Consider the following 25,098-nt stretch of genomic DNA (forward strand, 5'->3'; position numbering starts at 1 on the left):
CTTCTTGTGCATCCCCAGCCTACTCAATGGTGGGGTGGTGTGAGAAGCAGAAAGGGCCTTGGTTGTGTGTAAGCACTGCTCAGCAATAAAAAAAACCAAAACCTGAATTATGAACACTGTTTTCAGAACAAATCCAAACCATAGCTTCATACTAGCTACTATGAAGAAAATTAACTCTACCCCAGCCAAAACCAGCACAATATGTAGGAATACAAAGAGGACAAAGCAGATAAATTACTTCCTCTTTCCAACACACTGTTGCTCAGAGCAGAAGTCTTTCAATCAGCAGCCACTACTTTCTTTTGCCACTCTGAGAACATGTAGACTCCAGCAGTAAGACGATTTTTTTTTTTTGAGCATGAGCCACCTTAAACAAAGATCTTTCTCATTGATCGCTTCAAAACAACTCGAGTTAGATATCAAGAGTGTTCTGCCTCCAGCTGGGGGATGCTTTCCTCAAGGAGGCAAGTGTTCTCTGTGCAGCTGCATGCCAAGCCTTCCTAAATATGCCCTAATGCCAACTGTAACGGCATAGGAAGACTAAGAAATGCATATATGTTTGTTAGGGGGCTCTGATTTTAGACAGGACAAACCTAAAACAAACAAAAAAAACCCACAAACCACACCACGCTAACCAGTAACGTGTAGCTTAGGCCAGGTTGCCTGCCACGCTGGGCGAGTCATGGGCGTCCCTCAGGCCGGACCGTGCCGCGCCGCGCCCTGCCCCCTCACACAGGAGCTGCAGCAGGCACCAGGAGCGGCACCGGCCTCAGCGGCCGTTCACTGCTGCGGCGGGGCAGGCGGGCACCTGCTGCCTCCGGGCCCTGCAGTATCCGGCGCAATTAGAAAGCCGCTTGGGCTCCGCCATGCCCTCCAAGCAGCCCTTCCTGGTGCTATTGTCCCGGCGGCGCTGTCCCCTCCCGACTGTTGCTCCTCCTCCTCCCCACTCTGTCCCAGGGCGCAGGACTGACATCACGCCCAGGGTTTCCATCCAACTAAGGGAGGAGGAGGTTGAGCGGAGTGGCAGCGTGATGGCGGTGGTTGGGAGGACATAAGGAAAGGCGGCGGAGCAACAGAGCACTTACTCACCAGGGTTCTCCCTGCCCGGTTTGGGGCCCTATTGCTCAAGCCGGTGAGAGCTGCAGGCGAGCCCACCGCGTGGGGCTGTAAGGAGCCGGCAGCACAGACCTAGTGGCGGCCACAGGAGCAGTCTCTGACCCTAGGTTGTAGCACAGACCTCTTCGTGGGGTGTAGCGCCGCCTCGGACCGGGGCAGCCCTAAGAAAGCCAAGCCGGGCGCACGCACGCAGGTAGGCAGAGGGCCGCCATGGCTCCTTTCCTTTTCCCTGTTTCGCAGTTGCGCAGTGGTTGTCGCTTTCGAAGATGGATGGAGAGGCGACTGGCGTTGAGAAGAGGGGGTTGGATGCCCAGCGTGCCGCTGGACTCCTGTATCCGGTCGCTGTTTTCCGAAGAGGGAGGGAGAGAGCTGTGAAAGCTGAGGCGGGCAGTCGGGACTGAGCCTCTTTCGCTGGGTTCTTCGGGGGGAGCGTGACGAACCGGCTGAGGGCCTTTGCTCTTCTCTAGCTGGGGAGCGGGGGGGGCGCTGGGAGGAGCGAGCAGGGAAGACAGCGGCCGCCTTGTCAATATTTCCAGGAAGCCTTGGCCAGGAGCGGCGCCTTTGCGGGTCGCGCCACCACCAGAGGGCCGTTTTCGGGGGCGGGAGGTGAACTCGCGAGAGGTAGGGAGGAAGCCCTGGCCTAGGCTCTCCTCGGGAGCGCCTTGGGAGCGGTCGGTCACGGGAGGCCGCGAGAGCGCGGTGTAGGTCGTCGGGCAGGATCGTCGCGGAGCAGGGAGTAGCCGACAAGGAGAGTTACGTGGTCTCTTAAGATCTTTCCTGGGGCCCAGGGAGTGCTGGTCCCGGAGGCGGCAGAGTGTTCGCACCCTGGGCGTGGGAGGACAGATAGTACGGATCTTGGCCTCGTTGGGCAGCCAGCGGCCGATCCGCGAGAAACCATCCAGCTGCCTGACTCGCCGCCGCGGGGGCCCCAGCCTCGCTTCGCGGCCTCTCTGGGGTTACAGGGCTCTTTCCTATCACTTTTCTTCCGTCATTGCCTTTGTTTGCTGTCTGGAGTGGCCCTGGTATCTGAGATAGTGCTTGAGCGGAGGGCTTTTTCCATCCCGGAACGAAGCGGCCTCCGCCTCCACTATGAACTGTAGGTCGGGCTGTATTAAAGAGCCCCTAATTGCTTTCACACCACTTATTCTGTGAGAGGCGCCGCTCTTCAGCTTCTTACCAATGAGTTCATATTTGCACTCCATTTAAAGTGAACCTAAACTTTTTCTAGATGCATCTGACACGGTAGAGATCTGATTGAAGATGTTAATGCATATGAAATAATCATCACTCCATCTGTGGCATCTTCTTAGCTTGATGTAGTTGAGCCATTTTTTTAAAATGGGACAGTCTTTATTTTCCTGACTACGCCTAACAGAATGTAAACTTTGTGTCTAGAACTGCTTCTGATATGTGTTTTGTGCACAAAATGATTTTGCTAATCAGATTTTAGAGCATTAATATTCATAAAATTTATTTATGTGTTTCGGGAGGCTGTTTTCCTCTAAAAGTAAGATCGGGTTGTTCTTAAGACAGGACTATGTCACACCAAAAGTTATTTTTCAATTAAAAAGAAGATGCCAAATGTGATAGATACTCCCTTTCAGTGGTGTTAGGATAGGTTATTTTCAGTATCTTTCAGTTGCAACTATCAAATATTTCCATTTATGTCAACATTTTCCTTTACTACTTTAGGTAATTTGGGAAAAATCTTGCAGAGAACAGTTGAGTAAAAAAGTCACCTGGAAAACAGAGTACCAAGAAATAATTTCTTGACATCTGCCTTCTAACCTGAGCGGACTTCTATTTATCTTTTAAACTTCTTAATACTTACAATGAATGGGCACAGTGATGAAGATGTTGTAAGAAACAGTAGCGGAGAGTCAAGGTAAGCACGTTCAGTCCTTGGTTACATATTCTCCTGTATTTTGTTTTTTTAGAACTGGTTTATGTTTTAACTTAGTGCCAAAGCTTCCTGGTGAGCAAGTGGACTGACCATGCTTTTTTACAGATGCATAATCTGCTTGTTAGAATCAGTTAGTTTCATTTAATGACCATAACAATCGTGTACATACCTTACATAATACAATTTTAATTCTATTAAAGGTCTATCAGCATTACTCTCTTTTTCCTCAAAAGTTGTCTGAAGTGTCAAAAGCTGAAACAGATTAGATTGAAATGATAAAGTAAAACTCATGTCTATCTATAGAGTGCATGGCATGCATGCATAATATGTGCTGTATAACCCCCAAACTATGCTATCTCTAAAGTTGGAACAGTGGACTGTTAATTCCAAGGAGGCTTCCTTTTTTTTTTTTTTTTTATTGAGTTGTCAGAGCAGTATAATGGAAAGTGTTAACTTCATGTTTGTTTTCCAAAGTGAAAGTACAGTTTTCCCAGATATTTTCTTAATTAAAAAAAAAAAAATCCGCTCCTCTAATGTTGATTGCTGGTGTTCTAGGATGTGTAGAGGGTTCACTCCGTTGGAAATGCCTGGTTAGAACTTTCCTGCTGCAAGATAAGGATAACAGTGAACTTGTAGGGGTGGAATTGAATTCTTATTTTAGAACACTGATAAATTGAACAAGTATCTACTGCACTAGGAAATTAATATTTCTAAAAGTAGGAATAGGATGAATGCTTCAGATTTAAGAAGGCAAGGGAAACTTACAAATAGAAGCTGTTGTGATTATGTTGTCAGTCTACCTATCTGTCTTGTCTGTCTCCTCCTCTTTCTGATCACAGCCTGTTGAACCTGTTAGTTGATTTCATGAGTCAGAGGTCATAAAGAAAACTGAGTTCTGTGGACTTTATGAAAACAGCCAGTTGGGTAGAGGGGATAGATCTAAATTATTGCTCCAAGTGAAAAAGATCCAAGAAGATAATGATCATTCAGCACATGCTGGCCATTAAGGTTGCATGTAACATAGTGAGTAATGGGGTGGGAAGAAGGGGGGAGAGAAGTGTTTAGGTGATATTAGGTGTAAATTTGTAGGAAACCTATGAACAGTAAAACTAAAGAAACTTAAAAAAAAGAAGCTGTTAATTTCAGGCTTTGATGTTATACCTAGAAATATTCTAGGAAGTCAGTAAACTTTGAATCATGTGAATAACTTGTAAGCTTTTTTTGTTGTTGATTTCTACTTCCAGTAAAGATGGTACTTGTTTAGTTAGTAAACAAATTTTGGGTTTCTTCTAGTAAGTGGCAAAATATTCCTGATTACTTATATTAAAAAGAAAAACCCCAAACCAAACCAACCAAACAAAAAACCCCACCAAAAACAAAAACCAAAAAACCCCAACCAAACTCAACAATAAGCCTTGTCAGTTGAGTAGAGGAACATGAACAAAATAAAACAGTGTGACCAAAGCTAGTCTTCTGAACTTTTAGAGAGTTATAACTAAGACCCCTGATTAACTTACTGGGGACAACTCTGATGACTTTGTATTTATGAAGTTTTTTACTACTTCAAGTGAGCCACCTAGCTAATGTAGGAAGAATACTGCATATCAAACTATGACCACTTGTAAATACCAGTAGATCAAAGTTACTCAAAAGCTGTAGCAATTCTCAAGACTAAACCAACTAAATATCAAAAACGTATTCAGACAACTTTATTATAAGCAAATATCAGGAAGATGCACATTACTTAAAACATGATAGTTACCTGTGAAGTAAGACTTTTTGCATCTTAAATGTGCTGCTGAGCACAATTTAAAGCTTTAAAAAAGTTTTAAAATATTAAACTCTTTTTCCCTTATGCTTGTATCAGTCATTAACCCTGTAGCCTAATTCAGACAGATCCTGGAAAACCTATTTGTGTGCTTGTCATTTGCTATCAGGAAACTCTTGAACAGACCTTACTTCTCTGTAGGTAAAAAAGGGTGGGCTAAGTAAAACTTATCTAGAAAGTAGCTGGCTGGGGTGCAATTGTACTTCCTTTTTCCAGCAAGCAGAAAGTGCTTCTTGCATCAACATCTCTTACCATTGTTTATGTTCTTGAAAGCTGATGTTAATACAAGACACTAATTTCTGTGGATTGAATTTGCTTTGTTGATTTAATAGTCTGTGGACCACAAAAGATAATTAAGTAAAGCCAGTTCTTTTTCAGCAGGCTTGAATTTGCTGTATAAACTCGTACCTTTCACAGAAGATTAAAAAGATAAATTGAAAACCACTATTATAAGTTCCTGCTTTCAAGAAACCTAAGTGGGAGTTAAAGATTCCACAAATATAATTATGGAAGTATTTTCATCTATTGGTGTCTTTTTGGTAGAAGTAGGTAATACAAATTAGGGGGAGGGGGAAAGGAAAAAGTGTGTATGTATAGAGAGTTATATTGGGTTTATGTGGTGAGGTTTTGGTAGTGAGGAGACTGTAGGGGCAGCCTCCATCAGAAGGGACCAGGGGCTGCTGCTGTGCTGGACAAAGCCAGTTCCAACTGGCTCCAAAATAGGTCTGCCACTGGCCAAACATGAGCCAATCAGTGAGGCTGGGGAACCTCTGTGGTAACATTTAAGAAAGGGTGAAATGCTGTGCAGCAGAGTGTGTCTGTGAGAGAGGGAGGAATGAGGGGGAAAATGCAAGAGAAACAGCTTTGCAGACACCTAAGTCAGTGAAGGAGGGGTAGGAGGTATTCCAGGTGTTGGAGCAGAGGTTTCCCTACTGCCTGTGGAGAAGACCACTCCAAAGCAGATATCCACCCTGCAGCTCGCAGAGGCTCCACACCAGAGCAGGTGGATGTGCCCTGAAGGAAGCTGCACCCTCTAGAGAGCATACCTTTGGAGAGGAGGAGGTTTTCTGTCAGGAATTGCAGCCCCTAGGGGACACACACTGGAGCAGTCCATTCCTGAAGGACTGTACCCCATGGAGAGGACCTATGCTGGAGCAGTTTGTGAAGGACTTCCAACCAAAACCATTCTATGATTTTCTCCCCGCCCCTGAAGTGGGGGGAGAAGAGGTATAAAGTTGGAAATGAAGGAGTGAAAGTAAGCCTGGGAAGAAGGGGATTGGGGAAGGAAAGTGTTTCAGTTTTGTTGTTGTGTCTCACCATTCTACTTTATTTTTAATTGGCAAGAAATGGATTTGAGTTCTCAGTCTAAGTCAGGAAAAGGGAATCAAGTTCATGCTTCAGAATAGATGAGGATGGGAAATAACACCTTGGTAGCCTGAACTTAATACTCTTTGTTCACAGAATCATAGAACCAGATGGATTGGAAAAGACCTCTGAGATCATCAAGTCCAACCCTTGATCCACTACCACCACAGTTACTAGACTATGGCACTAAGTGCCACATCCAGTCTTCTTAAATACCTCCAGGGACGGAGAATCCACCACCTCCCTGGGCAGCCCATTCCAATGCCTAATTACTCTCTCTGTAAAGAATTTCTTCCTAATATCTAACCTAAACCTCCCCTGGCAGAGCTTAAGACCATGCCCTCTTGTCTTACTGATAGCTGTCTGGGAAAAGAGACCAACCCCCACCTGGCTACAACCTCCTTTCAGGTAGTTGTAGAGAGTGATGAGGTCTCCCCTGAGCCTTCTCTTCTCCAGGCTAAACAACCCCAGCTCCCTCAGCCTCTCCTCACAGGACTTGTGTTCAAGTCCCTTCACCAGCCTGGTTGTTCTCTGGACCTGCTCCAGCACCTCAATATCCTTCCTGAACTGAGGGGCCCAGAACTGGACACAGTACTCCAGGTATGGCCTCACCAGCGCTGAGTACAGGGGAAGAATCACTTCCCTCGTCCTACTGGCCACACTGTTCCTGATCCAGGCCAGGATGCCATTGGCCTTCTTGGCCACCTGGGCACACTGCTGGCTCATGTTCAGCTTCCTACTGATCCAAACTCCAAGGTCCCTTTCTTCCTGGCTGCTCTCCAGCTACTCTGTGCCCAGCCTGTAGCGCTGCAGTGGGTTGTTGTGGCCAAAGTGCAGGACCCTGCACTTGTCCCTGTTGAACCTCATCCGGTTGGAATCAGCCCAACTCTCCAGTCTGTCCAGGTCCCTCTGCAGAGCCCTCCTGCCTTCCAGCAGATCAACAGTCCCCCCCAGCTTGGTGTCATCTGCAAATTTGCTAATGGTGGACTCAATCCCCTCATCTAAATTGTCGATAAAGATATTAAACAGAACTGGGCCTAAGACTGATCCCTGGGGGACACCACTAGTGACTGGCTGCCAGCTGGATGCAGCCCCGTTCACCACTACTCTCTGGGCCCAGCCCTCCAGCCAGTTCCTAACCCAGCAGAGAATGCCCCTGTCCAAGCCATGGGCTGCCAGCTTTTTCAGGAGTATGCTGTGGGAGATGGTGTCAAAGTCTTTGCTGAAGTCCAGATAGACCACATCCACAGCCTTCCCCTCATCCACCAGGTAGGTCACCTGATCATAAAAGGAGATCAGATTGGTCAGACAGGACCTGCCCTGACAGAGTTTGAAGGAAAGGACCATCTGTTAGGATGGAGCTGCAGTGATGCAATCCTTAGTGCTGGCCAAGGATACAAACACCAGACTGTTTAGAGGCAAAGAGGGTTTATTCAAATTTCCCGTGGCTTATAAGGCTGCTGAAGGAAGGGGGGGCTCAGCTACTTGGCTAGCCAATGAGAGGGACCGGGAGGTTAACACCCAGTAAGAACCCAGGAACCGGGGAGAGGCAGGGGAGACAACCAATGGAGTTAGGATAGGGGCGTAGCCCCTGGCTCTGTGGGCAGGACAAGAATGGCGCTGCACATAGCTGCCACGGGGGGATGTGGGGGGAGAGAGGTAATTGTACATAGAATAGGGTGGCCTGGAGCAATAAATTCGCGATATGGAGTTTTCTGTGCTGGCTTTGGGAGTTTTCTGTGCTGCGTCTGTTTCTCTTCTATGACTGTTGTTTCCAGTGTGTATATTCCACGTTGTTTTCCACACTGCCCTTCCTAAACCCATGCTGGCTGGCTCTGATCTCTTGTCCATCCTGTAGGTGCTGTGTGATTGCACTCAGGATGATGTGCTCCATAACCTTGCCAGGCACTGAGGTCAGGCTGACAGGCCTGTAGTTTCCCAGGTCCTCCTTGCAGCCCTTTTTGTAGATTGGCGTGACATTCGCCAACTTCCAGTCATCTGGGACCTCCTCAGTGAGCCAAGACTGTTGGTAAATGATGGAGTGGCTTGATGAGCTCTTCTGCCAGCTCCCTCACCACCCTTGGGTGGATCCCATCTGGTCCCATAGACTTGTGAGGATCCAAGTGGCTCAGCAGGTTGCTAACTGTTTCCTCCTTGATAACAGGGGGGCTATTCAGCTTCTTATCTCTGTCTACAAGCTCCAGAAGCCAGCTGTCCTCAGGACAACCTGTCTTACTGTTGAAGACTGAGGTAAAGAAGGTGTTAAATACCTCAGCCTTGTCCTCATCTTTGATAACTATGTTCCCACCCATGTCCAATAAAGAATGGAGGTTTTCCTTGTCCCTCTTTTTGCTATTGATATATCTATAGAAAGACTTTTTGTTATCCCTAACAGAAGTGGCAAGATCAAGTTCAAGTTTTGCCTTCGTCTCTCTGATTTTCTTTTGGCAAGACCTAACTATATTCCTAAACTCTTCCTGAGTAGCGAGCCCTTTTTCCCATAACTGGTAGGCTCTCTTTTTTACCCTAATTTCCTTTAAAATCTCCCTGTTCAGCCAGACCGGTCGTCTTCCCTGTCAGGTTGACTTTTGGCAGACTGGGACAGCCTGCTCCTGTGCGGTCAGAACTTCCTTCTTGAAGCATGTCTATCCCTCCTGGACCCCTTTGTTTTCAAGGGTAATTTCCCAGGGTACCCTCTGAACTAGTCTTCTGAAAAGGCCGAAATCTGCCCTCCAGATTCCTTTGCTTTATATTAGTGGTGATTAATAAGATGAATGTCTCTTACACATCTAAACACTTGGTTTTAATTTTTGCCAGTGATGTTTTTCTTTAAGTCTGTCTCTCCTCTCATCTCCCCAAAGCATACTCTAATTTTATTCCATAGATATTTGTCACAAATGAGTGTTTTAGGTCACTCAAAGAATCACCAGCAAAGGTATCATCAAAAGCAGGTTTAATATAAAAGTGAAAGCATGACAAAGTTCATTGACAAGGTTCACTCTACTATTTACTAGATGGTTAAAGCACACAGAAAAAATGGACTAAAATCTAAAATCAATCTAAAGCTAAAATGGACAAAAAAATCATCAACATAGAGACTGGGGATGGAAAAGGGTAAGGATAAAAAGGAATAAGAAAGACTCTCCTGTTGAGTCACAATGTTCAGAGTGGACCCCCTTGCCAAACTGAGTCCCAGACTTGACCAACAGTTTAGGCCTAAAGGTTTTAACAGTACTTAAACTTAACAGCACTTAATAGCCTAATTTTAACAAATCAACAAGAGATTCTATAGAACTTACTATAAACACAACAGTAACTCACTTATAGGCCTAACTTACAAATCTAAAGTACTTAAGAATCTAGGACAGCAGCATTCCTAGTACATTTGCTATTGCACATTCACACTTGCAAGCACACAGACCTAAAGGAGTCTGTACAAGGTATATACCTGTGAAAAATTCCCCTTGAATTCAGTGAAGTGCTCATATTGGATGCCTTTGCATCTTCTCAGTGGGCAAAGGGTTGAGCCTCGAGGAATGGGGGGGTATCAGCCCAGGATCCGTCATCCTTCGATAATCCTCAGTGTATAGCAAATGCGAGTTTGCTGTCTCTGAGAGGTGTCCCCACTCAGAGGGAGGTTGCTGGTCGCAGCCTGCTGCAGGCCAGGAGAGCTCAAAGGGTCTCACTTAGGACCACTGTTTATAGGGTCACAAGAGAGTTGGCTTTAGTCATAGTAATTTTTCATCCTGGCCCCAATTTGGGTCAGTAACTTTCTTTGAAAGTTCAATAATAAAAATGTTATTCCACTTGGGTTGTTATTCAGGCAAGAAAAATAAGTTTCTAAGGCTGTTAAAAAAACAGGAGCTTTTTAGCCAGCATTAGTTCCTGGGAACAGACAGTGTTTCTAATAAGCTCAAGAGGAGCTCAGCCCAGGTGCTGTTTATCAAGGCCAAGGCCTAACCGAGCATTTCTGAGATCATAGTGCAACTGGAGGAGGGAGGGGAAGCACCACCACAATTGGGGTTTGAAAAATTAACAGGTGCAAACATGTAACAATTATCTCTTGGTACTCTCAGTAAGCTGTCTTGCTTTTCTTGCATAAGTTTGAAAAGAAATATTGTTTTTGTGTATCTCTCTTAAATTGCTCTTGAATATATTGAGAATATCCAGAGACAGTATCAAACTTTCATACCAAATCAGATTTCACATCTGCTGCTGTACAATTGCAACTATTTGACTCAAGGGCTAGGGGTGTGAGAAGTTTGTTTACTACATATCCTGGAAGATGTTCTCTGTAGACTTTACATTGGTTTGCCAACATACACGAAATGATAATTTTTCACGTAGAAATCCTATCCTGAGAGCATGCTATTCACTCTTAGCCTATATTCCTTCATGCCTACTACAGCAGGTTAGCACTGTCACTTGGCATCACTGCAGTGATTTGTTTGCATAGTAGAGCAGTCTCACTTCAGTAGGATGGAAGAGGCCATTTTTGCTTTATCCATTACTTTTGCTTCTTTTTTTTCATGCTCCTGTGATGCTCCTGTAACTATTTTGTACAGTCTCATGCATTCCTGTGTTTTTTTAGTGTTGTTGGGTTTGGTTGTTTTGTTTGTGTTTTTTTTCCAATTGAACAAAGTACAATGTACGTAACATGTAGTTTCTTATTCAAGAATATATTTTATCAAATAATGCTGTTTTAATTTTACTGGGTTTTATATATATAATATAGAAACAATATAAAAATTGAAGCACAGAGAGGAAGGCTTATATGACATATTTTTGAAAGAGGGACATACAAATGCAGGAATTCTGTTTTGGCTAACAGAATTAAGTACCTAAAAGAGCAGAAATTCTCTTCAACAGCAAATACTGAATATTCCCTTTCTGTATACATCATATTAACAACATTGTCGTGGTTTTGACCCTGGATGGATTTTAAACACTTATTGAAAACCGTTTTTCCCCTCTCCTCTCCCCTTTGACTTTCTCTGAGCTGAGGGAAAAAAATAAGTCAGAGAATTCCTAAGTAGAGATAAGAACTGGGAGATTCACTTATTAACTAATTTTCATAGGCAAACAGACTCAAAGAGAATAGAACTTAAATTTATTGCTAACAAACTTAAACTAAAAGCTAATTTATCGCTAATAGAATAAGAGCTAAAAGAGTAAAATAATAAAACAGTTTTAAAACACAACACCTTCCTTCCATTCCCCCCTTCCCTCAGACACACAGGGAGATGAGAAAAAGGGGGAAAGGCACAGCCAGCGGCTCCTACTGCCACTGTTAAAATCCATCTCTTAGATAGGAACTCTTTCCAGTTCACTGTCCTGGGGGGTCACTTTTCCATCAGGTGCAGAGGTGTCTCTCTCTCTCTCTCTGCACTCTGACGGTCTTCTCTATGGGCTGCAAGGGGACATCTTGCTTTACCATAGTCCTCACCATGGTAACAGGGGAGGGTAATGGCTTTGAGTCCTTCCCCTGATTCCTGTGGGGTCCCTCCCCACGGGAGACAGTCTCTGATAGACCTCTCCGGCGTGGGTCCATCCCTCAGGCCACAGTTCTTCCATAATCTGCTGTCCCTTGGGGCACGAATGAGTTGCACTAGCGTGGATTTCCCCACAGGGCCACAAGTCCTACCTGGGACAACTTGCTCCAGCATAGGTTTCTCTCTCCATAGGCCACAGGTCTCCAGCAGGACTCTGTTTCATCTTAGGCCTCCCACGGAGTCACATCTTCTTCATGCACTCCTCTGCTCCAGCATGGACTCCTTCATGAGCTGCAGGGAGGTCTCTGCACCCCAATAATTTTCCACAGGCAGCAGGGGTCTCAGCTTTCAGTCTTTCCCCTGCTGGAGGGGGGAGAGGGAGGCCTCCCCAGGCCTCTTCCTCCTCCCTCCTGCTACATTGACCTTGGAGTCTACATTGCTATCTCATATTCTCCTCTGCTCTCCTTCGAGCTGGAGTTTCTTCTGCGACACAAACCTTCTCTTCCTATGTTCTTAAATATGTTATCACAGAAGCGAATATTATTGGCTAGTAGTAGGAAGTCCATCCTAGAGCTGGCTATCATTGGCTTTTTCATAGAATAGCAAAAGCTTCTAGTAGCTTCTAATTGAAATCATCTCTATGGCCCCCTTGTCACTTGAACCCATGACAAGCATCTTTATTCTGTAGCTTAATTTGCCTTGCTCTGTTTTAGATCTAGAGTTCTTCCAATTTTAGTCTTGATAGTGTTTATCATTTCTGTTGATATTTGGTGTCTTGGAATCACATTGATCAATGAATCATAGAATCATAGAATTAACTGGGTTGGAAGAGACCTCCGAGATCATCAAGTCCAACCCTTGATCCAACCCACTGTGATTACTAGATCGTGGCACTCAGTGCCACATCCAGCCTCATCTTAAAAACCTCCAGGGACGGTGAATCCACCACCTCTCTGGGCAGGCCATTCCAATGCCTGATCACTCTCTCTGTAAAGAACTTCTTTCTAATATCCAACCTAAACCTCCCCTGGCACAACTTAAGACTGTGCCCTCTTGTCCTACTGCTGATTGCCTGGGAGAAGAGACCAACCCCCACCTGGCTACAACCTTCTATCAGGTAGTTGTAGAGAGTGATGAGGTCACCTGTGAGCCTCCTATTCTCCAGACTAATCAACCCCAGCTCCCTCAGCCTGTCTTCATAGGATTTGTGCTCGAGTCCCTTCACCAGCCTGGTTGCTCTTCTCTGGACCTGCTCCAGCACCTCAATGTCTTTCCTGAACTGAGGGGCCCAGAACTGAACACAATACTCAAGGGGTGGCCTCACCAGCGCTGAGTACAGGGGAAGGATCACTTCCCTCGTCCTGCTGGCCACACTGTTCTTGATGCAGGCCAGGATGCCATTGGCCTTCTTGGCCACCTGGGCCAAGAAGGGGAGGGAAAACAAATTACACCACAGGACAGAGTTGGTTGGAAAAGGACAGAAATGCAAGAGCAGAGTAAAGGGAGGACAATGTGAAAAGGTGGGATAGGGTAAATTGACAAACACAGGTGAATAGATAAGTGAAAATTAAGTTTTTTACATTGTTTCTTTCATTATATGTAAGGTATGCATGGTTTTTCTTGAGTATATTCAGAAAGGGTGAGGGGAAAAACAAGAAGGTTCTAATGTAGGCTTAGGTTTCTGAAGATTGCCTCCTACCTTCCGGTTTCAAACAGGCTTTTTTGAAAGAGGGGAAAAAAAGGCTGGTCCTCTCTTGTTGTAGTCATCATCATCTGATGAATCAAGCTGCCTCTTTTGCTATCCTGCAATCTTTTTGCTGCTTTTTGGCTCAATTCTTGAATAAGATACAACACAACAGTGGGGTTTCAACACGGACAACTACAAGCCTTCAGGATAAGTGTGGTGTTCTTTTTCACCTTTTGCTGAACTATTTCAAATAAAAGCATCTAAAGAAAGGCACTGATCCTGGACTGTACAGGAAGAGAAGGGGGCAATAGGTGAAGTACTTTGCTTGTCCTCCTATGTAAGACGACCTCTGAAGAGCAGAGGATCAAAATTGCTGTTCGTGAGATTATACTTATGTAACAACACGCTGTAGCAGGTAATTATGACAGCATTCTGAGTATTTGGTTGAAGAAATATTTGAGTTTTAATGTTCCTTGCATCCTAAAGCTAGAGATACAATACTAGAATCTCAATAATTAGTAGTGCCAGTTCAAGAGATTAATCTTGTAGAATTCAGTGGTGCTATTTTGTGTTAATAGGCATTGTGAGAAGTTAGACAAATTATGGACCTGTTGTGGTTTAACCCCAGCTGGCAACTAAGCACCACACAGCCACTCACTCGTTCCCCCCCAGTGGGATGGGGGAGAGAATCTGAAGAGAAAACCTGAAAAAACTCATGGGTTGCAATAAATACAGTTTAATAGGGAAAGCAAAAGTCATGCGCACAAACAAAGCAAACCAAGGAATTCATTCACCACTTCCCATGGGCAGGCAGGTGTTTCACCATCTCCAGGAAAGCAGGGCTCCATCATGCGTAATGGTGACTTGGGAAGGCAAAATGCCATCACTCTGAACATCCCCTGCTTCCTCCTTCTTCCCTGCAGTTTTTATTGCTGATCATGGTGTTATATGGTATGGAATATCCCTTTGGTCAGTTGGGGTCAGCTGTCCTGGCTGTGTCCCCTTCAACTTCTTGTGCACCTCCAACCTACTCATTGGTGGGGTGGTGTGAGAAGCAGAAAAGGCCTTGATTCTGTGTAAGCACTGCTCAGCAGTAGGGAAAACATCCCTCTGTTATCAACATTGTTTTCAGCACAAATCCAAACCACAGCCCCATATTGGCTACTCTGAAGAAAAATAACTCTATTGCAGCCAAAACCAGTACATTCTCCACCCCTTATTCCTTACCATTTATATCATGCTCACGTCCCACACTATCCAGTATATCCTCATTAACCCCCCCTTCTATCCTTTGATACAATACACAGATATCATTCCCTTAGTCTGTGGACCACCCTTGCAAAATGTTCACAAATGTCCATTGATTTCATTTAGTCCATGACTTTGGGCTCCATCTGTTATGGTGGTCACTCAGGTCAGGAGAAGTTGGTGTGTTGGGTGCAGTTACTGGGCCCCAAAGCCAGCTCAGGTTGGGTCACTGATGCACTGCTTCTTGTAAGGCTTCTCCTCAATTGGTTCAGGTGATTCCTGCTATAGTAATTTTTATAACAGGTGGCTCAAATCATTGGTTGCAACATTTTAAAGGTATTTCTGCTACAGTCTCCACCACTGGCCCCTTTGGACCAGGTTCTAGGGTTAAATATTGCAATGAACTCCTCCCCTTGCCCCTTCTCTGGCTTGGACTTATCTACGGACTGCAGGCCCTCCAGGGGTGTACCTGCTCTTTTGTGGGCTCATCCATGACTAGATGCTTTGAGGTGCTCCAGGGAACAGTGGTATCTACCCAGCAGAAAGCCATGGCCTCTCAACTCTGCACCCACCATGACTGACACAGCTGCCCAGACAGAGCTCCAGTGGAAAGATGTGTCAGGGTGCAGGGTGTGCCCTGCTCTTATGCCAGTACCGGACATCAGTAGTGAGCACACCTGTGGCAGGTGCACTTAGGTAGAGGAACTCCTCCCCTTAGTCATAGAGCTTTGGCAGGAAGTGAGTAGGTTGAGGAGTATCAGGGAGCGTGAGAGAGAGAGACTACTGAAATCGCACCCTACCTTCCCTGGGATAGGCCTGACAGGCAGACAAGGTACACAATACGGAGGATTCCCTATCCTCCCAACTGAACATGGTGACATAAGAGATAGGGGCCAATGGAGACAAGTGCCTACCTGGTGCAGCAGGCATGTCTCCTCTGTGACTGCCCCACCTTCCCATGTGCCCTGGCATAATAGAATCATAGAATCAGCCAGGTTGGAAAGAACCTCTGAGATCATCAAGTCCAACCCAGATCAAGTCCAACCTGAGAATGGTCACATAGGAATTAGGGCTTCTGCCCCCCCAAACAGTGTCAGGATCAATGGCCCAACTCAGGTGCATCTACACCAATGCACATAGCATGGAAGACAAACTGCATGGGAGGAGCTGGAAGCCATTGTGCAGCTGGAAAACTATGACATAGTTGTCATCATGGAGACATGGTGGGATGGCTGGAGTGCTGCAATGGATGGCTATAAAGACTTTGGAAAGGATAGGCAAGGAAGGAGAGGTGGTGGGGTAGCCCTGTATGTTAGGGATTCTTTTGATTATCTAGAGCTTAATGATGGCACTGATAGGGTTGAGTGTTGAAGTGTCAGTATTGATGCCTCAAAACCGGGAGAAAAAACTCACAATATTAGTATAGATGAGATATAGAGCAACCTTATGAAGACCTTCTGCCGCAAGGAGTACAAAGGCGCACATGCGTGTCCAGGGGTTCTACAATTTTATAGTACTATCCATCCAATCTGAGAGCTATCCACTCCCAGATCTTCCCCAGAATTGCCCCCCTGGCATGCCTCCCTAGAATTGAGTTGGAGCTCTCAAAACCCCTTTCTTTGTCATCTTCCTCCTCCTTCTGTCACACATTACCTTTGGAGCTTCTCCAAGGTTCCATGCCTTCAAGGTTGCTTTGGGTACAAGATATCTTGTTGTTCCGGCCTAGGGTGCATGTTTTCTTAAACAGGATGTGTTTGCTATAGACCTTCGTTGGAAAGAACCTTAAACAAGCTTAAAGAATTTAGAAAATTTGATATGGAGCATGAGAATAGGGTTTGATAAGTGTCAACTGCTATTCTGAAGTGTGAGAAACTACACAACTATACTAAAAATCCATATTTACTACACAGCTACATTAAAATCTACAAAAAGTTAAAAATCCTAAAAATTCAAAGGCATCAATATTAAGGGGAAAGGCCAACAAGGCAGATATCCTGGTGGGAGTCTGTTATAGGATGAAGAGGCATATGAAATATGCTATAAACAGCTGGGAGAAGTCTGAGAATTGCTAACCCTTGTTCTCATGTGGGGTTTCAACTTACCAGATGTCTGCTGGAAATACAATACAGCAAAGAAGAAACAGTCTAGGAGGTACCTGGAGTGTGTGGAAGAGAACTTCCTGACACAGTTTGTGAGTGAGCCAATTAGGGAAGGCACCCCACTGGACCTGTTGTATGTGAACAGAGGACTTGTGGGTGATGTGATGGTTGGAGGCCATCTTGGGCATAGCGATCATAAAATGATAAGAGTTTTTGATTCTTGGAGAAGTAAGGATGGGGATCAGCAGAACTGCCACCTTGGACTTGTAGAATGCAGGCTTTGTGCTGTTTAGGGACCTGATTGACAGAGTCCCTTGGGAGGCAGTCCTGAAGGGCAGAGGAGTCCAGGAAGGCTGAACATTCTTGAAGGAAATCCTAAAGGCTCAGGAGCAGGCCATTCCTATGTTCTGAAATACAAGTTGGTGGGGAAGAAGACCATCCTGGCTGAACAGACAGCTTTGGCTGAAGTCGAGGAAAAAAAAAAGAGTTTATGACCTTTGGAAGAAGAGGCAGGGAATTCAGGAGGACTACAAGGATGTTGTGAGGTTATGCAGGGAGAAAATTGGAAGGGCCAAAGCCCAGCTAGAACTTAATCTGGCCACTGCCATAAAAAGCAACACAAAATGTTTCTATAAATACATCAGCAACAAAAGGAGGGCTAAGGAGAATCTCCATCTTTTATTGGATGCGAGGGGAAACATAGTGACAAAGGATGAGGAAAAGGCTGAGTTACTTAATGCCTTTTTTGTCTCAGTCTTTAATAGTAAGACCCGTTGTTCTCTGGGTACTCAGCCCCCTGACAGGGATGGGGAGCAGAATGAAGCCACCATAGTCCAAGGGGAAATGGTCAGTGACATGCTACACTACTTGTCTATGGGACCAGATGGGATCCACCCAAAAATACTGAGGGAGCTGACAGAAGAGCTCACCAAGCCACTTTCCACCATTTACCAGCAGTCCTGGCTATCTGCGGAGGTTTCAGTTGATTAGAAGGTAGCAAATGTGATGCCCATCTACAAGACGGGCCAAAAGGAAGATCCAGGGAAATACAGACCTGTCAGTCTTACCTTGCTGCCAGGGAAGGTTATAGAGCAGGTCATTTTGAGTGCCATCTTGTCAGATGCAACCAGGTGATCAGGCCTGGTCAGCATAGGTTTATGAAAGGCAGGTCCTGCTTGAGTAGCCTGGTCTCCTCTGACAGGGTGACCCACTTAGTGGATGAAGGAAAGGCTGTGGATGTTGTCTACCTGTATTTTAATAAAACCTTTGACAGTTTGCCACAGCATTCTTCTGGAGAAACTGGTTGCTCAATGGCTTGGATGGGTGTACACTTTGCTGGGTAGAAAACTGGTTGAATGGCCAGGCCCAGAGAGTTGTGGTGAAGGGAGTTACATCCAGTTGGTGGCTGGTCACAAGTGGTGTTCCCCAGGGCTCAGTATTGGAGCCAGTCCTGTTTAATATCTTTATCAATGATCTGGACAAGGGGATCAAGTGCACCCTCAGTAAATTTGCAGACAACACCAAGTTGGGCAGGAGTATCCATCTGCTTGAAGGTAGTCAGGCTCTACAGAGGGATCTGGACAGACTGGATTGATGGGCCAAGGCCCATTGTATTTGGTTCAACAATGCCAAGTGTCAGGTCCTGCACTTGGAGTCACAATAACTCCTTGCAATGCTACAGGCTTGAGGAAGAGTGGCTGGAAAACTGCCTGGTGGAACTGGACCTGGGGGTGTTGGTCAACAGCTGGCTGAATGTGAACCAACAGTGTGCCCAGGTGGCCAAGGCCAGTGGCATCCTGGCTTGTATCAGACAGTGTGACCAACTGGACTAGGGAAGCGATCATTCCCCTGTACTCAGCACTAGCAAGGCCACACCTCAAATCCTGTGTTCAGTTTTGGGCCCCTCATTACAAGAAATACATGGAGGTGCTGGAGCATGTCCAGAGAAGGACAATGAAGCTGGTGAAGGGTCTGGAGCACAAATCTTATGAGGAGAGGCTGAGAGAGCTGGGGGTGTTTAGCCTGAAGAAAAGGAGGCTCAAGGGAGACCTTATTGCTCTCTACAACTACTTGAAAGGAAGTTGCAACAAGGAGAGTGTTGGTCTCTTTTCCCTAGTAACAGTAACAATTGATAGGATGAGAAGAAATGACCTCAAGTTCTGTCAGAGGAGGTTTAAATTGGATATTAGAAAAAAATTCTTCATGGAAAGAGTTGTCAAGCATTGAGAGAGGCTTCCCAGGGAAGCAGTTGAGTCACCATCCCTGGAGATATTTAAAAGATGTGTAGATGTGGAACTTAGGGACATGGTTTAATGGTGGACTGGGCAGTGCTAGGTTAATGGTTGGACTCAATGATCCTCAAGCACCACAGCAAGCACTGGAGCCTATCAATTAATAGCTAAACAGCAATAACAGCTATAAATTTGACCTAGCTCATCCTAGTCAATCTGCCATTATCACAAACCCTTCAAGCCCCACATGTGGTGCCAAAAAGGACTGTCATGGTTTAACCCTAGCAAGGAAGCACCACACAGCTGCTCACTCACTTCCCCCTGGAATGGGGGATTCAACCAGAAGGGTAAAAGTGAGAAAACTCATGGGTTGAGACAGTTTAATAGGGAAAGAAAAGCCATGCACACAAGCAAAGCAAAACAGGGAATTTGTTCACCATTTCCCATGGGCAGGCTGATGTTAAGCTATCCCCAGGAAAGCAGGACTCCATTATGAGTAATGGAGACTTGGGAATACAGAACACCATCATTCTGAATGTCCCCTCTTTCTCCTTCTTCCCCCAGCTTTATCTGCTGAGCATGATGTCATACGGTATGAAATATTCCTTTGGTCAGTTGGGGTCAGCTGTCCTGGCTTTGTCCCGTCCCAACTTCTTGTGCACTTCCACTGGTGGGGCGGTACTAGAAGCAGAAAAGGCCTTGACTCTGTGTAAGCACTACTCAGCAATGACAAATATATCCGTGAATTATCAACACTGGATCACAAATCCAAAACATAGCTTCATACTAGCTACTATGAAGGAAATTAACTACCACAGCCAAAACCAACACAGGTCCCTAGCTGGAAAGCATCAGATGATATTTAAAACTTTTCAGTTAGAGGAGGAATTACTTGTATGGTACACCATAGATAATGCAGGGAAAATCAAAGAACCCCATAGGCAAAGGAGCAAAAGAAAATGTGACAAGGATGTTAAAATAGGACTACCTCACAGCTATTATTTCCATGAATTTACCATTTAAATGCCTATATTATAGAACTTAGATTTTAAGTCTTTTAATAAAAGGATGAAAGGAAACAGTCTTGCTATCATGAAAATGTGTTGTGTTTTTCTGGGGAGGGTGTTTTCTCTTTCCCCTACTAGAACAGATGTTTTAAAAGTCAAATTTTGGTATAGCCTGAAATACTTTCTCTTGCAGCTTGGTTAGCAATGATAACTTGCAGTGATTATTTCTAGAAAATGTATGTGATGACTTAAACTGTATATCTTTTCCTTTTCAACCTCAAGAAAGATTAAACCACTTCTGGCATGCTGTTGATAGAAGTTGTTGGAGTAAGAGATTGCTTGTCTTTCAAGTTCTTAAAAGAATGTGAACTTTCTCAAGCTGATTATGATTGGCTTTACCCTATAATAGCTTTTAGCGGATCAAGAAAATATCATCTGAGCTCCTAGAAATGTGTATGAAACATATATCTTGTATGTTTTTTCCTATAAACTTTAAAAACTCAAACAATTAGATTTTTAAAGCTATGGCAAACAAGTTCTCTGAACTTAGAGTGATACTGACAGATGTTGTAGTGTAAGGAGTTCCAGAGTAGCTTTGGTTTTTTAGGTTTGGGTTGGGGTTTTTGCTACGTCAATAATTTTCCTTAAAGAAAGGTGAAAAGGTATTAGACTGCGTAGCATTTTAAACACTTGGAAAAGCAACCGAAGTCTGTCATGATGCAATGTGGAATGTTTATGCATGTACTAAAATTGGGAAAAAAACTACCAAAAGAAAAACCCTTTACATTTTAAATTTATTTTTTCTAAATTCTGTATTGTTTTGAACTGGTTTATACTTTGTTTCAGGGCAGCAGGCTTGAGAAATATTGACCTGTTCAATTGTGCTCACTTGTTACACTCTTTTGTGGGATCTGTAAGTTGGTAGGATGTTTTTTAAAAACTGTATCTGTTTCTTCTACAGACTGCACTGACACTACTAAGGGGGGTGGTGTGTTAGGGGAAGGTTGAAGAGGGTATTAATACCAATGTCAAAATAAACTGTTCTCGTGGAGCATCACTCACCAGCAGGCAAATGTATTGTTTGAGGACCAAAACTGTGTTTTCCAGGTGCTTGGCTTCAGATGTGATTGCTCATAATGCTGCTTTGTACCGTTTTTTGAATTGTGTGAAAATTGTGGAAATTGAAAATTAATGTAGTAGCATTTAAAGTGAAATTTTGAAATTGCTTCTTCTTTAGTTCCCCCCCTATTTGTAAGAAGATGATAGATGTAAGGGGGATTTTTTAAACACATACATGTGTGTAACTGTGTACCTTTTCTTAAATAACTCATTCCTTCCTTCTAGCGTTAGCATCTGAATTACTGGGGTTTAATCTGAATAACTACTCATGCAGTAGAGGATCATAAGTAATCTCCTGACAGGGAATAGAGATTTATATTAATTTTTAATAACTAAGGGTTGCTTAATGTAACTGTATTTGGGACTAAAGAAAACTGCTCTCCATTACTGTTTTTTACCCCTTAGCATGCCAGTAATTTTGTGTTTGTAGTAAAATGTGGGGAGGCTGGGGGAGGAGAATTCTGGTTTTCTTTCATGAATACGTTAGCTAAAATACTGTGGCAAAAAAAATTGGCTACAATTAAGTCCTGAGACAGGGTGAATCTGGGCCCTGCTTAGGTGATACTAAGAAGTAATGGCTATGTTAAATTTTTACTAGGTCAGCACTAGACAAGTGAAACAAAAATAAAAAGCCAAGTACATATATATCCCAGTGAAGTTACACCTACATAAGCAAAGTGCTAGAAAGAGATGCTCTCTGATCGTGAATTGACATGGTGTAGCTGATTGTTTTCATTGTGAAAAATTTTCTTCTTGTATCCAATCAGAATCTCCCCAGGAGTAACTTGTACCCATTACCCCCCCTCCTCTTTTCCATATAAAAAGGGAGTCTCTATTTTCTTTGTCACCACCCTTTAAATACTGGTGATAAGGTCTCCCTCTAAGCCTTCTTTTCTCAAAGCTAAGTTCTCTCAGCCTTTCCTCATATGGCAGGATTCACAGTTCTTTGATGATCTTTGTGGCCCTTCTCTAGACCCTCTCCAGCCTATCCACATCTTTTTCGTATAGCAAGGACCAAAACAACACAGTATTCCAGGTGTGGCCTCACAAGGTGCTGAGTAGAGTGGGATAATGACTTCTTTATCTCTGATGGTGATGCTCTTGATGCAACCCAGCATCCTGCTGGCTCTCTGCCAAAGCAGCTCACTATTCATTCATAGTGAACTCATTGTCCACCAGGACCCCCAGGTCCCTTTCCACAGAGCTGCTCCCCAGCCAGGTAGATCCCAACCTGTGCTGCGCTCCTGGATTATGTTTTCCCAGGTGCAAGAGCCAGAGTTAGGGGTGAAATCAGCATCCCAGCTGAAGTGCATGTATGGTAATGCACGCAATATGGGTAACAAACAAGAGGAGCTGGAAGCCATCATGCAGCAGGAAAGCTATGATGTAGTCGCCATCACAGAAATGTGGTGGGATGACTCACATGACTGGAGTGCCGCAATGGATGGCTACAAGCTCTTCAGAAGGGACAGGCAAGGTAGGAGAGGTGGAGGGGTGGCTCTGTATATTAGAGGGTCTCTTGACTCTGTAGAACTCGAGGTTAGTGACAATAAGGTTGAGTGCCTATGGGTAAGAATCGGGGAAGGCCAACAAGGCTGACATCCTAATGGGAGTCTGTTATAGACCACCCAACCAGGATAAAGAAGTGGATGAATTATTCTATAAGCAGCTGGTGGATGTTTCAAAATTGCCAGTCCTTGTTCTTGTGGGAGACTTTAACCTGCCAGATGTCTGCTGGGAACTCAACACAGCAGAGAAGAGGCAGTCTAGGAGGTTCTAGGAGTAATCACAGTGGGGTTGGATCAAGGGTTGGACTTGATGATCTCGGAGGTCTCTTCCAACCCAGTTAATTCTGTTTCTATGATTCTTGGAGTGTATGGAGGATAGCTTCTTGTCACAGCTGGTGAGCGAGCCTACCAGGGGTGGGACCCCACTAGACCTGCTGGTTACAAACACAGAAGGGCTGGTGGGAGATGTGGTGGTTGGAGGCTGTTGTTGTTTGTGAGGGCGACCAAAATAATAAAACTGGGCACTCTATGATGATGGCCTAAATTCAGCTTTTATTCTCTTCATCCAGAATATTACATCTTGTCTTCACACAGCTGCACTCACACACCGTCTGTAGAATCTTACATACTAACACTATTCTTAGCTCTGTTATCTGTAATTTACCACTAACCTTCACATATGATTGGATGTTCACCTCTTATTTACATTCTTTTCCATGCTGCCAGGCTGCACGGCCTTGCTGCATCCTCCGACAGGAGGCTGTCTGGGGTACAGTGACCATGAAATGATGGAGTTCTCAATACTTCGTGAAGCAAGGAGGGGTATCAGCAAAACCTCTACCCTGGACTTTCGGAGGGCAGACTTCAGCCTATTCAGGATGCTGATTGGGAGAGTACCTTGGGAAATAGCCCTTAAAAACAAAGGGATCCAGGAAGGATGGACATATTTCAAGAAGGAAATCTTGAAGGTGCAGGAACAGGATGTCTCTATGTGCCAAAAGGTGAGCCAGAGAGGAAGATGACCGGCCTGGCTGAACAGGGAACTTTTGCAGGAACTTAGGGGAAAAAAGAGAGTTATTCACCTTTGGAAAAAAGGGCAGGCAACTCATGAAGTGTTTAAGAATGTCGTTAGGTCATGCAGAAAGAAAATTAGAGAGGTAAAAGCACAATTTGAACTTAATCTGGCCACTTCTGGTAAGGATAACAAAGTGTTTTTATAAATACATTAATAGCAAAAGGAGGGGCAAGGAAAACTTCCATTCTTTGTTGGACATGGGAGTGGGAGAGGGGGAACATAGTTACCAAAAATGAGGAAAAGGCTGAGGTACTTAGCACCTTCTTTGCCTCTGTTTTCAACAAGACAGGTTGTCCTCAGGACAACTGACCTCCTGAGCTGGTAGGTAGGGACTGGGAGCTGAATAGCACCCCTGTAATCCAAGAGGAAGCAATTAGTGACACGCTGAGCCACTTGCATCCTCACAAGTCTATGGGACCGGATGGGATCCATCCTAGGGTGATGAGGGAGCTGGCAGAAGAGCTTGCTAAGCTGCTCTCCATCATTTATCAACAGTCCTGGCTAACCAGGGAGGTCCCTGGAAGTTGACCAGTGTGATGCCCATCCACAAGAAGGGCCAGAAGGAAGATCTGGGAAACTACAGACCTGTCAGCCTGGCCTCAGTGCCCAGCAAGATTATGGAGCAGATCATCTTGAGTGCGATCACACAGCACCTATAGGACACATGGGGGATCAGACCCAGCCAGCAGGGATTTAGGAGGGGCAAGTCCTGCCTGATCAACCCGATCTCCTTTTAAGACCAGGTAACCCACCTAGTGGATGAGGGGAAGGCTGCGGATGTAGTCTATCTGGACTTCAGCAAAGCCTTTGACACTGTCTCCCATGACATACTCCTGGAAAAGCTGTCGGCCCATGGCCCATGGCTTAGACAGGTGCACTCTTCACTGGGTTAAGAACTGGCTGGATGGCCGGGCCCAGAGAGTGGTGGTGAATGGTTCTGCATCCAGTTGGCAGCCAGTGACTAATCATGTTCCCCAGGGATCAATATTGGGCCCAGTCCTGTTTAATATCTTTATTGATGATCTGGATGAGGGAATCGAGTCTACCCTTAACAAATTTGCAGATGACACCAAGTTGGGGGGGAGTGTAGGAGGGTAGGAGGGCTCTGCAGAGGGACCTGGACAGGCTGGATCGATGGGCTGAAACCAATGGTATGAGGTTCAACAAGACCAAGTGCCGGGTCCTGCACTTTGGCCACAATAACCCCATGCAACACTACAGGCTGGGGACAGAGTGTCTGGACAGCGGACAGGTAGAAAGGGACCTTGGGGTTCTGATTGACAGGAAGCTGAACATGAACCAGTGGTGTGCCTGGGTGGCCAAGAAGGCCAATGACATCCTGGAAGGCCATCTACCCTTACAGCAGGAAACACTGATGCTTTTATATCAACACCTTTCACATGCGCATAACTTTATGTCC

At 44.9% G+C, this 25,098-nt stretch overlaps 1 long non-coding RNA gene across 1 annotated transcript; it reads left to right on the forward strand.

The window, feature by feature from the left end:
- The first annotated feature begins 971 nt into the window (after nucleotides 1-971).
- Nucleotides 972-24,692, forward strand: LOC126642587 (uncharacterized). The gene is made up of 4 exons (XR_007629481.1): nucleotides 972-1,309; nucleotides 2,809-3,001; nucleotides 23,330-23,604; nucleotides 24,174-24,692. It is a non-coding gene; the product is annotated as an uncharacterized LOC126642587 (long non-coding RNA).
- The last annotated feature ends 406 nt before the right edge of the window (nucleotides 24,693-25,098 follow it).

Source organism: Myiozetetes cayanensis, unplaced genomic scaffold (assembly GCF_022539395.1).
Source record: "Myiozetetes cayanensis isolate MyiCay16 unplaced genomic scaffold, myiCay2020 scf230, whole genome shotgun sequence".
Classification (NCBI taxonomy): domain Eukaryota; kingdom Metazoa; phylum Chordata; class Aves; order Passeriformes; family Tyrannidae; genus Myiozetetes; species Myiozetetes cayanensis.